Source organism: Coregonus lavaretus, assembly GCF_964263955.1.
Source record: "Coregonus lavaretus genome assembly, chromosome: 27".
NCBI lineage: Eukaryota > Metazoa > Chordata > Actinopteri > Salmoniformes > Salmonidae > Coregonus > Coregonus lavaretus.
The window spans coordinates 43,123,749-43,142,229 of NC_140014.1; the positions used below are offsets into that span (position 1 = coordinate 43,123,749).

At 40.8% G+C, this 18,481-nt stretch overlaps 1 gene segment (V, D, J or C); it reads right to left on the reverse strand.

Annotated features, from left to right (window-relative positions):
• Window positions 1–11,390: 11,390 nt before the first annotated feature.
• Window positions 11,391–18,481, reverse strand: LOC311103027 (T-cell receptor beta-1 chain C region-like). The segment is given in 6 exons: window positions 18,414–18,481; window positions 18,267–18,331; window positions 14,632–14,985; window positions 14,451–14,477; window positions 13,296–13,402; window positions 11,391–12,046 (listed from the first exon to the last, which is right to left on the reverse strand).

Sequence of the window (18,481 nt, forward strand, 5' to 3'; positions counted from 1 at the left end):
GATCATTGCTAGACAGCCATTTTTAAGTCTTGCCATAGATTTTCAAGCAGATTTAAGTCAAAACTGTAACTAGGCCACTCAGGAACATTCAATGTCGTCTTGGTAAGCAACTCCAGTGTAGATTTGGCCTTGTGTTTTAGGTTATTGTCCTGCTGAAAGGTGAATTAGTCTCCCGGTGTCTGTTGGAAAGCAGACTGAACCAGGTTTTCCTCTAGGACTTTTGCCTGTGCTTAGCTCAAATTTGTTTATTTTTATCCTAAAAAACTCCCTAGTCCTTGCCAATGACAAGCATACCCATAACATGATGCAGCCACCACCATGCTTGAAAATATGAAGAGTGGTACTCAGTGATGTGTTGTGTTGGATTTGCCCCAAACATAACGCTTTGTATTCAGGACAAAAGGTTCATTTCTTTGCCACATTTTTTGCAGTATTACTTAAGTGCCTTGTTGCAAACAGGATGCATGTTTTGGAATATTTTTATTCTGTACAGGCTTCCTTCTTTTCACTCTGTCATTTTAGGTTAGTATTGTGGAGTAACTACAATGTTGTTGATCCATCCTCAGTTTTCTCCTATCACAAACATTTAACTCTGTAACTGTTTTAAAGTTGGCCTCATGGTGAAATCCCTGATCGGTTTCCTTCCTCTTTAGCAACTGAGTTAGGAAGGACGCCTGTATCTTTGTAGTGACTGGGTGTATTGATGCACCAAAGCTTAATTAATAACTTCACCACGCTCAAAGGGATATTCAATGTCTGCTATTTACCCATCTACCCATCGGTGCCCTTATTTTTGCGAGGCGTTGAAAAACCTCCCTGGTCTTTGTGGTTGAATCTTTGCTTGAAATTCACTACTCGATTGAGGGACCTTACATATTATTGTATTTGTGGGGTACAGAGATGAGGTAGCCATTTAATAATCATGTTAAACAATATTATTGAACACGGAATTAGTCCATGCAACTTATTATGCGTTTGGTGAACTTATTTAGGGTGCAATAACAAAGGGGTTGAATACATATTGACTCAAGACATTTCGACTTCAAATGAAATAATTTCCCCAATTTTTTTTTATCCACTTTGACATTATGGGGTATTGTATGTGTAGATCAATGACACAATCTCTATTTAATAAATTTTAAATTCAGGCTGTAACACAACAAAATGTAAGAAAAGTCAAGGGGTGTGAATACTTTCTGAAGGCACTGTATCTATCTCCTTGGCACTGTGGTGGAGGATTTGCACCACTGTGGGATCTAATGAAATAAGCTTTTTTGTGCAATTTATCTTAACATGTCAGAACTGGATGCAATTATTTAGTTTTCTGTTTTCCGCTAAGGATAGTGAGAGAGAGAGAGGATAGTTTCAGGAGTGGGAGAGGATAGTTTCAGGAGTAGGAGTGAGAGATAGAGAGAGAGAGAGGATAGTTTCAGGAGTGGGAGAGGATAGTTTCAGGAGTAGGAGTGAGAGAGAGGATAGTTTCAGGAGTGGGAGAGGATAGTTTCAGGAGTAGGAGTGAGAGAGAGAGAGAGGATAGTTTCAGGAGTGGGAGAGGATAGTTTCAGGAGTGGGAGAGGATAGTTTCAGGAGTGGGAGAGGATAGTTTCAGGAGAGGATAGTTTCGGGAGTGAGAGAGGATAGTTTCAGGAGTGGGAGAGGATAGTTTCAGGAGTGGGAGAGGATAGTTTCAGGAGTGGGAGAGGATAGTTTCAGGAGTGGGAGAGGATAGTTTCAGGAGTGGGAGAGGATAGTTTCAGGAGAGGATAGTTTTGGGAGTGGGAGAGGATAGTTTCAGGAGTGGGAGAGGATAGTTTCAGGAGAGGATAGTTTTGGGAGTGAGAGAGGATAGTTTCAGGAGAGGATAGTTTCAGGAGAGGATAGTTTTGGGAGTGAGAGAGATTACTTTCGGCAGTGGGAGTGAGAGTCAGAAAATATGTTTCTTATTTATTCCTAGAAAAGATGAACCAACATTTGGATTTATAACAATCAGCTAAAATGTTTTTATACGTGTAAATAATTGTTTTTTTTTATGCATGTAAAAAAAATCAGGAAATATTGACGTATCAGTAAACAGTCGGAGAAGAAAAGTAAACAGAGAATACGTGTCGGGTGTGTTTGGCACGTTACCTAAGAGACAGGATCAGCAGAGCCAACATGATGTCACTCTGATGTCACTCAGGTGCCAACTGGAGGGATCCCTAGCAGTCCGTAATGAGGAAGTCACATGACGACAGAAACTGAGCCAGAGGGTACAAAGGGAAGATCTAAATTGCATACGCCTCACGTCCCCTTTCTCAAAACCCATTGGAGGAGAAGGTCATCGGGGCGGGATCTTTGGCTTTCTCATCCAATGGGTTTTGAGGTGGAGAGGATGTGAGGAGTACTCAATGAGATCTTCCCAAAGAACTCAATGTTCTCCATAGTATGCATAGGCAGTAAGCAAATAGGCCGTACCACTCATAACCACTAGAGGTCAGGCTAAACCTGAGACTGTGAACACCCACCTTAGTGTGACTTGGAGATGGGGTTTTTAGAACGTGGTGACACCTGTAGTTTCCACTCAAATCATTTGTTCTGGAACCAGCCAGTTGGTCGCCCACCCTTCTCTTCCTCTTGTTGCTTCAATGGAAGTGTAAATTAAACCCCCCATTAGATCACTGGTTCTCAATCCTCTCCTCAGGGTCCCCAGACGTCTATACTATAACACTAGTCTAGTTCAACCCTCCATTAGATAACATAACACTAATCCGTAAGGGCGATAGAGATCCTGAACGTGAAGTTTTAAAGTATTCGTCTGCTGCCCAAATGGAAGCATATTCCCTTGATAGTGCACCGTTTTGTTACCAGGGCCTCTACGGAATAGAGTGTCATTCACAGTATGATGCAGATCACGATCATTAAGGGGAAGTGTTGAAATATTGTGTTCTCTTAATCAGTGGAAAGCTCACACACGTCCCCCTCTCTCTCTCTCAGGCCTAGAGGCCGTTAACGTGTTCCAGAGTCCTCGTATTCTGGTCCTATCTCCAGGCTCTCCCTTTAAAATCACCTGCTCTACAACAGCAGCCCAAACCTGTACTGGTACCTATGGACCGCTGCAGAGGGGCTTAGAGTGCTGCTCAGATCGGTAGGAGCAGGGATTGTGGATCCAGTCAGTGTAGATGGGTTCAGGACCAATAGACCAGGGGGATGATCCTGGAGTCAGATGGAGTGGGTCTGGAGCAGTCTGCTTTCAGGTCTGTCTGCTACTGTCCTGCCAGCACCCCCGGTATGACAGATCAGACAGGGTTCTGTACAAAAACCAAACACACGCACCACGCCATCGTTAAAGACTCATTAAGGATCTGGGACAAAATGTCCCAGCATGCACACACTGTCAATGGCCTTCAGGTCCATCATGAAATAACATGTTTAGATGTGGTGCTATTTACTAGTCTTAGTACCAGTCTCTTTAGCTAATGTTCCACTCCTTACCACTCCTTGTCTTTGCCAAATACAATTCTTTGGCACATGACATGGAGTACAGGGAGTGGATTAGTTACAGAGACTGGTACTCAGGCTAAATCAAGACTGGTACTCAGGCTAAATCAAGACTGGTACCCAGGCTAAATCAAGACTGGTACCCAGGCTAAATCAAGACTGGTACCCAGGATAAAATCAAGACTGGTACCCAGGCTAAATCAAGACTGGTACCCAGGATAAAATCAAGACTGGTACTCAGGCTAAATCAAGACTGGTACCCAGGCTAAATCAAGACTGGTACCCAGGCTAAATCAAGACTGGTACCCAGGCTAGCTATTTAGTCAGTTGATTATAGGTACCATCGTCTTCTACAAGTTCCATTGCTTTTACTGTCATCAGAGCTACAGGAGTCTCAGAAAGCCCTTTCTTCCAGAACACTACATGGAACATTAGAATGAACAACAAAACACTGTAGAAGATAGACTACACTACTTGTCATTTCTTTACAACAGATTGAACAAACAGCTGTGAATGTGACGGTGACAACGTGTGACTCAGAAAGCGCTCTGGGCCTTTTGTTATGACAGTTGACATAGAAATGGAACATCATCTGTGACGGTTGTGTTTGCGGAGACCTGAGGAGAGGAGCGGAGAGAGCGTTGCAAAGCTGCAGATGTGTGTTGCACGGTGTGAGTTGGGTAAGGTTGTGGTGAGATGGAAGGCAGTTTCTCAGCATCCTGCCTGTGCTTCAGCGTTCAGCGTGTTCTCTCCGTCACCACATCCTCTCCTCGGCTGTCTCTCTCTCTACCTCCACCCCTGCAGAGCTGCAAGGCTCCAGGACTCGGTTTCACTGCAACCACTAACACACACCACCCCCACTCCTCTATGCGATGACGAGAGCGTCCATTTCCTGTTACAAGGTAGAGATACAGCTATGTGATACAGTCACCACACTGTTGCTCCCCCCCCAGGCCATAAATGTTTTTTGCAAAAAGGACAATTTATAGCTTATATACAGCCATTAAACTTGCAGACATCAACTCAAAGTTTTGAACTGCTGTGAATGAAGCCTAAAACTTCCTTTTGGCTCAGAGTGGAAAATAAGATCTGAGCCAGATGAACCCACATAGAACCTTTCCACTTGAGTGTATAGGCCATGAGACCAAGATGCACTGCAGCGCTGCAGAGCGTCATGGAAACGTCCTCTCTGTGTGGGCAGGAAGTGGTGTGTTTCTCAGAAACAGGTGTGATACAGACACACACACACAGCAGAATGAAAATACCTGCAACAAAAAAAAAAACATCCTCCCTTCATGGAAAGAATAAAGATACATTTGAAATCAAAACACTGTTGAGAGTTTTCTGCTCCAAAGAGCCTTGAGTAAATCAACCACCTTGTGATGGATGACATTATATCAACTTGTTCCATCTTCCAAAGAGTGTCTGTTATTTTCAGCTTGGTCACCGCCAAGCTCTTTCCATAACTGCCATTATGAGTCATCTCAGGTTTCAACGTCACTAACTTCTCTTAGCTGGAAATAAGTATTGGAGTCAATCTTTCTTATTGAGTCTATAGGAACAGTTTATGTTTGCTAGCTGGTTGATATGCTGGAACTACACAGGGACAGATCAACATTTACTGGGGGGGGGGGGGTCAAACAATTTTTTGCTTTGGGGCGAGGGTTGTGTTTTGTGGGGGGGCACGGGGGGAGGGTAGTTCGTTTTTTTCCCCCTGGTTTACATTTGCTCTTCTGCTGTATTTCCCCAATAAACAACGGCTTGACTGACTTTTAATATTACCCTAATAAAGTTTAGAAACGGTTTGTGAAGGTTTGATATTGTGTAGGCCTGTGGCGGTCACAATTTTGTCAGCCGGTGATTGTCAAGCAAATAACTGTCGGTCTCACAGTACTTGAAAGTTAATTAACATAAACACATTTAGCATCTCCTGGCTTCCACACATAGCCTACAAGCCACTGATGCAGACCTTTTGGAACATCTACATTTTAAAAAGTCAATTAAATCTATGTCATGTAGTTTACACCATCACAATAAATCCATTACATGATATGAAGGAAATATGGTCTATTTCAGAAGAACAGAATAGCATCCTCTGAGTTGTCCTTATGTTAGGTCCTGATCTGGCTATGCCATATGGCTGTGGGCTACACTAGTTCATTTAGCCGACAAGATTTGCTTAGAATTCCGTGGCATTATTTTATATTATTTTATAGAATGAAGAATAGAATTGAACAAATCTGAATAAAATAAAGGATGTTTTCTCCAAATGATTTGAGGGAGTGGCCACATGCGGCTGTTCTGTGTTGAGCGGTTAACAAAGAAACAGGTCCTCCTATATGCTTAATTTAGAGTTATTAATGTAACTTTAGTTGTTCTACAAACGTTGGGCTATATGTTTGGATTTTTTATACATTCTAAGGCTGCATGATGCAACTAATGAAAGGCATGAGCTCTGCTTTGTTTGTTGCGCAGGCTGAACACACTTTATCAGTCTCTCATTCACAATTTGACAAGCACTTGATAATGCCTCGAATTTCTGTCCACATTTACTTTTCATCAGCCAACAAGATGAGTCGGCTTAACGAACAGCAAAAGCACTAGCCTCTGTCAATCTACTATCCCCCATAGTACAAAAGTTGAGCTGTTCTATTCTGTGCGAGAAATAAATATTCCAAACATAGTCTGGGACAGTTGTGGGATGTGTTAGATCCCAAATTAATACAACCACTAGCATCAAAAAACATTTTATACGCAATGAGGCTGATGCAACAGATCAGAACGTTTAGCTTAAAATGGTGATAAACTATTAGTCTGTTTCTTCACATTATAAGTGCAGCAATGTGCACGCGGCAGTAGGCTATAAGCATGAATGTTCCATTAGCGGGAAAACACCATTATCAAAAGTGACCGCAAATGCGATTTATGCATGTAATGCTTATATTATAAAGGTGCAATTTCATGGTGGAAATTATCTTCCCCAAACTTGAAACTCACGTGCTGTGTCCAGTTAGGCTCTCTCCGTCACCACATCCTCTCCTCGGCTGTCTCTCTCTCTACCAAATACTTCTTTTCCACCATCATTTGCAAATAAATTCATTAAAAATCCTACAATGTGATTTTCTGGATTTTTTTTCCTCATTTTGTCTGTCATAGTTGACGTGTACCTATGATGAAAATTACAGGCCTCTCTCATCTTTTTAAGTGGGAGAACTTGGACCATTGGTGGCTGTTAGGCCCAGTTAGGCTCCACACCCGTTGTAAAGCGGATTAATGTACTTAATTATAAGAAGTTATTTGGCCACTTTAGTTGTGATACAAACCTTATCAAAACATGTGCTACATGAGGTGTGCGACTTTGATTTGAAAATGTTGCAAAAAAAAAAGGTATGCATTGTTTTCTTGTCTTATGCTGGGAATCATTCACAAGTGATAATATATAATTCACAAGTGACAGGCTAATATTGTCACCCAACAGACTATTCTTGATTTAATCTTGTCTTTACATAAACTAAATAATATATGTGTGACATTTGTTTTGATTTAGAATGGACCATTATCATGCACCTGTCTCAAAACAAGGGCAGGGGGAAAAATACATGTCATCTATGTACTTAAATAGCGAATGGAGGACGCTTTTCCCCGTGGTTCATTTTCATGCCAGCCAGGTAGGCTATACTCCTGTTGTAAAGAGAAGCAATGTGCTTAATATTAGGGAAGTTGAGAAATAAATATAGTAGGCCTAGCCTATAGAAAGCTGATGGGATCCTCCTCTTTTTAATAGAGGCCATCAATCTGTTTTCTCACGCAATTGCATAGCCTATAGAAATGTTGCCCAACATGAGCTCATGGGCTCTCATGAAGTGTTTGATTAGATTTCCGATCACATTTGCATTGATGTCAGAGTGATTAGAGGGACAATAGAGTGCTGAGTACCAGGCAGTTAGCAAGTTTGGTAGGATACTAATGACCATCAGCAGCATCAGAGCTTGGAGAAGCCTAGTTACCGTGACTAAACGGTCACGTGGAATTTGACTGGCGTCGTGAACGCCGGTGTGGTGGTAATACGGTCACCATAACAGCCCTTGTATGGTGTGGCTATTATTAACCTTTAGCTACTGCAGGCCTAAGATATGAAGGCAGTGAGGAAGACTAGATAGATATGAAGGCAGTGAGGAAGACTAGATAGATATGAAGGGGGTGAGGAAGACTAGATAGATATGAAGGGAGTGAGGAAGACTAGATAGATATGAAGGGGGTGAGGAAGACTAGATAGATATGAAGGGGGTGAGGAAGACTAGATAGATATGAAGGGAGGGAGGAAGACTAGATAGATATGAAGGCAGTGAGGAAGACTAGATAGATATGAAGGGAGGGAGGAAGACTAGATAGATATGAAGGCAGTGAGGAAGACTAGATAGATATGAAGGGGGTGAGGAAGACTAGATAGATATGAAGGGAGTGAGGAAGAGTAGATAGATATGAAGGCAGTGAGGAAGACTAGATAGATATGAAGGGAGGGAGGAAGACTAGATAGATATGAAGGCAGTGAGGAAGACTAGATAGATATGAAGGCAGTGATGAAGACTAGATAGATATGAAGGGAGTGATGAAGACTAGATAGATATGAAGGCAGTGAGGAAGACTAGATAGATATGAAGGGAGGGAGGAAGACTGTGCCCCGGCGCTCCAACTGACTCTGACAGTTGAACTTGAGGTGAGGAAGAGTGTTTCAGGCCTACCAGAGTTACTCCTATAATCTAACAATATAATGCTTGTCTTAATATAATAATAATATAATAATATGCCATTTAGCAGACGCTTTTATCCAAAGCGACTTACAGTCATGCGTGCATACATTTTTACGTATGGGTGGTCCCGGGGATCGAACCCACTACCTTGGCGTTACAAGCGCTGTGCTCTACCAGCTGACGCAGGAAATTAACGAATGACCCTCCTGTACGTCTATGTCTTTATATTAGCCATCTGACATAAAGAAATGCATGTTGGTGTCGAAGCATGTCACCAGCATCTCTCTCTGGGGTTAGGCCTCAGCTTCTCTTCCTTTATATTCAGTATATATATATATATATATATACAGTACCAGTCAAACATTTCTAAAAACCTGTTTTCGCTTTGTCATTATGGGGTATTGTGTGTAGATTGATGAGGGAAAAAAACGATTTAATCAATTTTAGAATAAGGCTGTAATGTAACAAAATGTGGAAAAAGTCAAGGGGTCTGAATACTTTCCGAATGCACTGTATATATATATATATATTTATATACTGTATATATACACAACCGTTCAAAAGTTTGGGGTCACTTAGAAATGTCTTTTTTTTTCGAAAGAAGCAATTTTTTTGTCCATTAAAATAACATCAAATTGATCAGAAATACAGTGTAGACATTGTTAATGTTGTAAATGGCTATTGTAGCTGGAAATGGCTGATTTTTTTATGTAATATCTACATAGGCGTACAGAGGCCCATTATCAGCAACCATCAGTCCTGTGTTCCAGTGGCATGTTGTTTTTGCTAATCCAAGTTTATCATTTTAAAAAGGCTAATTGATCATTAGAAAACCATTTTGCAATTATGTTAGCACAGCTGAAAAATGTTGTACTGATGAAAGAAGCAATAACACTGGCCTTCTTGAGACTAGTTGAGTATCTGGAGCATCAGCAATTGTGGGTTCGATTACAGGCTCAAATAGTCCAGAAACAAATAACTTTCTTCTGAAACTCGTCAGTCTATTCTTGTTCTGAGAAATGAAGGCTTTTCCATTCGAGAAATTGCCAAGAAACTGAAGATCTCGTACAACGCTGTGTACTACTCCCTTCACAGAACAGCGCAAACTGGCTCTAACCAGAATAGAAAGAGGAGTGGGAGGCCCCGGTGCACAACTGAGCAAGAGGACAAATACATTAGAGTGTCTAGTTTAAGAAACAGACGCCTCACAGGTCCTCAACTGGCAGCTTCATTAAATAGTACCCGCAAAACACCAGTCTCAACGTCAACAGTGGAGAGGCGACTCCGGGATGCTGACCTTCAAGGCAGAGTTGCAAAGAAAGAGCCATATCTCAGACTTCTTTAGAAATGTTTGACTGGTACTGTATATATATGTATATAGCCTATATAAATATTAAGTCTCCCGAGTGGCGCAGTGGTCTAAGGCACTGAATCGCAGCCGGCCTCGACCGGGAGACCCATGGGGCGGTGCACAATTGGCCCAGCGTCGTCCAGGGTAGGGGAGGGAATGGCCGGGAGGGATGTAGCTCAGTTGGTAGAGCATGGCGTTTGCAACGCCAGGGTTGTGGGTTCGATTCCTACGGGGGGCCAGTATGAAAAATAAAAGAATGTATGCACTCACTAACTGTAAATCGCTCTGGATAAGAGCGTCTGCTAAATGACTTAAATATAAAGGAAGAGAAGCTGAGGCCTAACCCCAGAGAGATATGCTGGTGACATGCTTCGACACCAACATGCATTTCTTTATGTCAGATGGCTACTATAAAGACATAGACGTACAGGAGGGTCATTCGTTAATTTCCTATCCGAATAGTTTGTATAAAGACAAGCGTTATATTGTTAGATTATAGGAGTAACTCTGGTAGGCCTGAAACACTCTTCCTCACCTCAAGTTCAACTGTCAGAGTCAGGGACAATTATTGTTTTAGGAAAGTAGCCTAACCCCGCCCCCCCCACCCCAAAAAAAAGTTTTGCCTACAAAGTTTTGCATATGCTACACATAGAAACACAATGTTTTTGTAATTTGTTACAGGCTGTTTTTAAGGACACGTAAATGTGGCTCATTTGGCCAACATCCCTTGTTTATTGATGGCGCTGGTTGCGCCAGGTTGGATCTCCCCCCTCAAACTCATCTGGAGGTTGAGCATTTATTCATCTCTATCTCTGTAATGTGTCTGTATCTCTGTAATGTGTCTCTATCTCTGTAATGTGTCTCTATCTCTGTAATGTGTCTCTATCTCTGTAATGTGTCTGTGTCTCTGTAATGTGTCTGTATCTCTGTAATGTGTCTGTATCTCTGTAATGTGTCTGTATCTCTGTAATTGTTTATGTATTTATGTAAAAAAAATAGGGACCATAATGGAAATAAGTCCCTGACTTTATTGCTCAATCTTTGTGTATATATGTATTTTTTTAAACAAATAAAATCAATCAATCCAAACTGTGCAGTGGCCAATTGATTAATGAAAAGAGACATCTGTTACAAAACACCAAAAAGTTGAATGACACTAGGAGATTGTCAAGCCAAGCCTTCGATACTGGATAAACCTACAAGGTAGGGAGGAATGTATTTCCTGTTTGTCCAGATTGACACAGTCTATTTATTGTGGTGTTGAAAACACAAACCATGATATTGAAGTGCCCGAAGTCATTGGTTGTGAAAACCTTGTTGGTGGAATTAGTTTTGCATATATTTTAAATAAATATGGCATCAAAATGTTGAAATCAGATTTCCCCCTAGCTGATCATTGTCTGCAGCCGGCTCTGATCGTAATGTAATGAAACAGGCAGGGCAAGTGAGCTCGTCTAGGGTGGTCGGTGCACACTCAACCTTCTGGACCGTAGCCCTGCGTGGCATCAACTGTGCCACAAAAGCATGCTGAAGGGGGTCGATATCCACGTTTATAAACGCAGGGTCGCTATAGTTATTGTTATTTGTGGTCGTAAACATTATTTTGAGTTAATTCTATGAAGGGTGTTCAATTTATTTTACACTACAAGGGGAGGGTGGGGAAATGTTTTTTTTATACCTCCTTGAGTTTGTAATTGTATTTATTGTGGAACCCCATTAGCTGCTGCCAAGGACCACCCCACCCCCTCCTCCCAGTAAATTTCGATCTGTCCCTAATGATATACAGTTTATGATTCATAAATGAACATTTAGAAATTGGAAAACAAAATATATTTATTGCAAACCACACTGTAATTACTGGAAAAACAAATGACAAACAAACATTGGTTTTGTGAGTTAATGGAAAGACTGTTTTGGCTGAATTTACTCAAATATACATTAAATTGCAAGTTCATGTTTATAGGAGAGTGTAAAAAACACGTCTTCACATAGACGGGGTACTAGAGAGGTTATGGAGGCAATAAGCACAGGGTCCTAGAGAGGTTATGGAGGCAATAAGCACAGGGTCCTAGAGAGATTATGGAGGCAATAAGCACAGGGTCCTAGAGAGGTTATGGAGGCAATAAGCACAGGGTCCTAGAGAGGTTATGGAGGCAATAAGCACAATGGACATTGCAGTTACATGCAGGGACGAACTGGGACCAGAAATCAGCCCGGGCATTTCTAACACACCGGCCCATGTTTTTCCTTAAGGCCACCTTTACTAGCCAAATAATGATTCATTTGCTCAAAAAAAAAGCCAATTTAGACAGGCCCACTGGGATAAAGATGGACCAGCCCATCTGGCATTTTCCAGACTTGCCATATGGCCAGTCCGTCCTTGATCACATGGTAGAATCAACACCCATGCAGGACACATCCTCCTCGGGCCACTGGTCTTCCGTTAAATCTGTTTCTCTGAGGAGCCCTGTATGGTAAACACAGACAAAGAGTTATGATATGATATTTGTCACTGACTATTACCAACGTGTTATCGTGAGAATGACTGTTGAGAGATCTCCACTTAAAAACTAAAGAGAGTCATTCCAAAGGGTAGGTTTAACTTTCCCACTCATATGTGATCAATGATACTATTTAGGCCTGTGTAACATTCGCAAAGTCGTCAACAGCTATTGTTTCAATTCAACAAAGAAATTACATTACAACAGGCCTGGGCTTCAAGCTCGGGTGGATTTCAAATGTAATGATATTTAGTGATATTGTGCCACCATCTGTGCCACTGCGTTAGTCTGGCTTTAATTCCAGTTTGTCTACAAATGAATAATTGATACGTTGGATTCACGTCTCCATCTCAACCAAACATCTAAGTTAAAGAACATAACTAAACAAAATGTAGTGCTTTAAAGTTTTAATTGATTTAGTATTATTATTTAGCTTAGATGTTTGGTTGAGATGGAGACGTGAATCCAACGTATCAATTATTCATTTGTAGACAAACTGGAATTAAAGCCAGATTAAGCCAGTGGCTCAGATGGTGCTATCAGAGCAGAAGATACATCTCCTTTAAATGTTGATATTTGATTGCGTTGTCAACCTAACACAATTCAATATTACTTTTGTAATACAGGCTCTTACAAATAATCTGTCAATCTCGAACGGCATTGATCACTTGTACCATGTACTTTCATGTAATCTCAACTGCAATCCAGGTCATTTGGTTCTGCTGTTAGATGAAGCACAGTGATAACACATTAATCTGTTCTATAAATTATTAAATATCTGACATTGTATTCCCATTTGGAACTTTGTTGTGCTTTTAAAAATGGTTGAAAGAGCAGTGATAGACATTTGGGCTAAAACCAAAAATCAGACATTGTTTTTTCCATTGGAACTTGGTCGTGCTTTTATTTGGATTGAAGGCATGGGGATAACACATTGGAAATTCAACTAACTTTTGGCTGTCTTTTTGAGCGGGTGAATATAAATGTGCAATCTCATTGATCAACGTCTCAACCAAATATTTCCCGGTCATCCACGTTGAAATGACGTGGTGTGCCCAGTGGGATCTGTTTGTGCAGTCACTGTCACCCTGACCATAGGAGTTGGCAAGACGGTACAAACTGATCTGGGACTCATCTAAGCACAAGGCATAGATTGAAGAAGAGAGAGAGAGGGGTGTGCGGATGTCCCTTTTATCATAGTTGCAGTGAACTCACCTGAAACTTCCAAATCAGAACCATGACGACCAGTCCATAGAAGGTACTCTTAGCGATGAAGACGCTGTAGGCCAGTTTGGCAGTCAGAGTGCTCTTCACATAGTACTCTGCAAGGAAAAGGATACATTCAAATGACCTTGATTAAGAAGGTATCAGGTGATACTGTTAGCAGGTCATCCATTAAGAAACATGCAGTACAACCAATGATCTAGGCCAGTGTTTCTTAGTCCTGGTCCTGGGGACCCAAAGGGAAGCAGTGTTTCTTAGTCCTGGTCCTGGGGACCCAAAGGGAAGCAGGGTTTCTTAGTCCTGGTCCTGGGGACCCAAAGGGAAGCAGATTGTTGTTTTTGCCCTAGCACTAACACAACGGATTCCACTAATCAGGCTTGATGATGAGGTAATTAGCGGAATCAGGTGGGTAATTCCCCAGGACCAGGAACACACTGATGTACACACTAGGTCTAACCCTAACCCAGGACCAGGAACACACTGATGTACACACTAGGTCTAACCCTAACCCAGGACCAGGAACACACTGAGGTAATTAGCGGAACTGTAGGTCTAACCCTAACCCAGGACCAGGAACACACTGATGTACACACTAGGTCTAACCCTAACCCAGGACCAGGAACACACTGATGTACACACTAGGTCTAACCCTAACCCAGGACCAGGAACACACTGATGGACACACTAGGTCTAACCCTAACCCAGGACCAGGAACACACTGATGTACACACTAGGTCTAACCCTAACCCAGGACCAGGAACACACTGATGTACACACTAGGTCTAACCCTAACCCAGGACCAGGAACACACTGATGTACACACTAGGTCTAACCCTAACCCAGGACCAGGAACACACTGATGTACACACTAGGTCTAACCCTAACCCAGGACCAGGAACACAGTACAGTATGTCATGTATTTAGGCATGAAGGATAAAATAATAATAATAATAATAATAATAATATGCCATTTAGCAGATGCTTTTATCCAAAGCGACTTACAGTCATGCGTGCATACATTCTTTGTGTATGGGTGGTCCCGGGGATCGAACCCACTACCCTAGCGTTAAACAAGCACCATGCTCTACCAGCTGAGCTACAGAGGACCAGAGCATAAGAACTTTAGTATAAAATGGGCACATTTACCTCTAGTCATCCCTTCACCACTTTGACCTGAAAGAAACAAAGAAGGAGAGTTTCAGATGAGATGATACACCGCAGTACCACTTAGACATGGGGGAAACGCATTAGAGCCTAAAAACGAGTGTACTAGTTCAGTCAGATCTCTTTCTTCTCATAAACAAAGACAGTGTTCATGTTTTATTACCTTGGAGATCTCCACTAATGGTGTCTTTCACAGGTTTATAGCCCTTCTCATTGTAAAAGCTGACAGTGCAGGTGAATCTGTTGGCAGGGTTGTGCCATTCCTTGGCTGGGACTCTCAATCTGCTGGTGATACTGTATAATTTATTGTCATTCTGCAAGGCCTTGTTGTCGGTCCCGGCGCCTTCAGTTCTGTTGTGATCGTTGACTTGCCAGAAGACAGTGACATGGTCGGGGTAGAAGTCGGTGGCCACACACACCAGAGTCTTCTTCTTCTTCTTGTTTCTAGCCTCACACTCCTCAGTGGAGGGTGGAAGGACTTTCACTGTGCCATTCACTGTGCCATTGATAGCTGGGTCTGCAGGGAGGAAACAGTTGAATATTTTAACACTCAATCAATGGCTCTGTTTGTTGTCAGAATCATACTTGAACCTGTGTGCTTTAAAATACAGTTAATCAGAAAATTCATCAATGAGACAGTTAATCAGAAAATTCATCAATGAGACAGTTAATCAGAAAATGTATGATGAGAGAGTTAATCAGAAAATGTTTGATGAGACAGTTAATCACTAAATGTATGATGAGACAGTTAATCACTAAATGTATGATGAGACAGTTAATCACTAAATGTATGATGAGACAGTTAAACACATAGAAACAGAATGTGAAGGACAGCAGCTTGGAAGGAACCACTTTGCTACTGAACTGTACCACCCCTATATAATGGGTACTGTACTTGACAATGTATTATTATTACAGCATTATTATTACAGCATTATTACAGTATTATTACAGTATTATTATTATTATTACAGCATTATTGTTACAGTATTATTATTACAGTATTATTATTACAGCATTATTAATACAGCATTATTATTACAGCATTATTAATACAGCATTATTACAGTATTATTACAGCATTGTTACAGCATTATTATTACAGTGTTATTACATTTGTACATTTTAGTCATTTAGCAGACGCTCTTATCCAGAGCGACTTACAGTTAGTGAGTGCATACATTTTTCATACTGATGCGCGACAAATGCCAATATCGTTCAAATGACTTCAATGAGACTTGTGCCACAAATGCCAAAACGTTACCATGTGCCAACAGTGCAAGGGAAACCAAACCAAAGCATGTTGTTGTCATACCTTGTCCATAGACTGGCCTACAGGCCAAGGAAACCAATGTCATTGTAATTTGGGTGAACTAACTGGCCAAGAAATACACCCTAACCCATGCTAATGGAAAGCTTATGGGAGGGTCAGAATCCCAGTCGGGATCAGAACAAATGAATTTACAGCCAGAATTCAGACTCCTAAAAGATGTTGAGCAGATCGTGGTCCTGGGGAAGAATAGCACACACACACACACGCACACACACACACACACACACACACACACACACACACACACACACACACACACACACACACACACACACACACACACACACACACACACACACACACACACACACACACACACACACACACACACACACACACACACACACACACACACACACACAGAGATCCGCTCAACTATACTATTACAGCATTGTTACAGTATTATTATAACAGTATTATTATTATTATTACAGCATTATTGTTACAGTATTAATACAGCATTATTACAGTTATTATTACAGTATTATTCTCACAGTATTATTCTCACAGTATTATTACAGTATTATTATTACAATATTATTCTCACAGTATTATTCTCACAGTATTATTCTCACAGTATTATTACAGTATTCTCACATAATTATTCTTAGAGTATTATTCTTATAGTATTTTTTACAGTATTCTTACAGTAATATTTTTACTACAGTATTCTTACAGTATTATTCTTAGATTATTATAACAGTATTATAACAGTAGTATTACAGTATTTTTCGTACATTATTATAACAGTATTCTTACAGTATTCTTACAGTATTCTTACAGTATTCTTACGGTATTCTTACAGTATTATAACAGCATTATTACAGTAGTATTCGTACAGTAGTATAACAGTATTCATATAGTGTTCTTACGGTATTTTTACAGTATTATTACATTATTATGACAGTATTCTTATAGTATTCTTACAGTAGTTGTACAATATTATTACAGTATTATTCGTACAGTAGTATAACAGTATTCGTATAGTATTCTTACTGTATTTTTACAGTATTTTTACATTATTATTACAGTATTCTTACAGTATTCTTACAGCATTCGTACAGTATTATAACAGTATTACTACAGTATTACTACAGTATTACTACAGTATTACTACAGTATTCTTACAGTATTCTTACAGTATTATAACAGTATTACAGTATTCTTACCCAGAACTGTTAGCTTAGTTCCCTCTCCAAAGTAGGCAGCATAACCACCAGAGCACACCACATACTCACAGACAGAAAACCAAGAGGATCCCAGCTACCCAGTGCTGTATTTGCAGTAGTTTGGCTTGTAGCAAAGGAAGTAATACTGCATTTCTAATTATGTCTATGTCGACAAAGCATAGGCCCAATTCACGTTATCATTAGCTCTTTGTACAGCTTAAATGTTTTCCCCCTGAATATGTTCATGCTCAACTATGCCTGGAACGCAATACAATACACCCCTTTATTTTAAAAATCATTTCATGATGATGTATTTACAATATTTTTTAGAAAGTTGAAAAGCTGAATCGCTTACCTAGAACAGTGAGTCTGGTACCTGGACCAAACTCTGCCTTATCCGTGTACCACAGAGAGAAACCATACTCGACATTACAGACACTGGATAATACCTGCCGCAGGTCTATCACTTTGCCTGTTCTGACTTATTATGCAGTTCCATTCAAACTGATACAACAGCACAATATAGATTCATACAAACCAACGCCTGAGTAATTGGAACATTATTTTATAACCCCCAAAATAGATTTTCTCTCCCTCTGGTTCACACACAGAAATTTTAAATAAAGACAACGTCTCTTTCAGTAACAGAGAAACCCATGAGGGCATAGATAACAGATGACAGAATCAGTTTTCTCACCCAGAACTGTGAGTTTGGTGCCGTTGCCGAAGTATGCCGGGTAGTTGTTCACACTGATACACAGCTACAGAGAAAACCCCTCCTCACTACTCCAGCAGAGTTGATCCGTAGCCTTTACACCCTAACCTGCTGCCTTTACACCCTAACCTGCTGCCTTTACACCCTAACCTGCTGCCTTTACACCCTAACCTGCTGTCTTCGGTTGTTGGATTTATTCTATGAAATGTTATGATATGATTATGTGGAGATGAAATGATCATTGTTTTGACCTAAATACCCCAAGACGGTGTCTAGTTCCACTGCCAAGGACCCTCTCCTCCTCTAGGTACTTCCAGAGCTGATAACAAGTATTATTCTGACGGTAGACTGCGTCTGGGCACGGAGCCAGACAGTTTGATACCATGATGACGGGGAACATAACTAATGCTTTACAGTGATCCATTCAAGTATACTCTCTTACTTTAAGACTATTTAGATTTGTAGTCAAATGAGATATTTTCTATATTGCCAAATGTTACTTTTTTGGTCTTAGTTATTCCCTCATGTACATTTGTCAGAGAGAGAGAGAGTCCACAGCAGCTTATACTTCATTTTCTTACCTAAAACGGTGAGTTTGGTGCCGTCTCCGAAGTATGCCTCCGAGTATGAGCACAGAGACACAAAGCTGTCTCATAAAGGCTCTACTTTACTCTCTCTGACTTTGGATTGACTCCACCTTTGCTACTCTGTTAAAGTTATTCAAATACTCTTCACAGTAACTCTCAGAGACGTTCAGCTGGACGGTAAATCTGACATAGTTTATAACCAGATACAT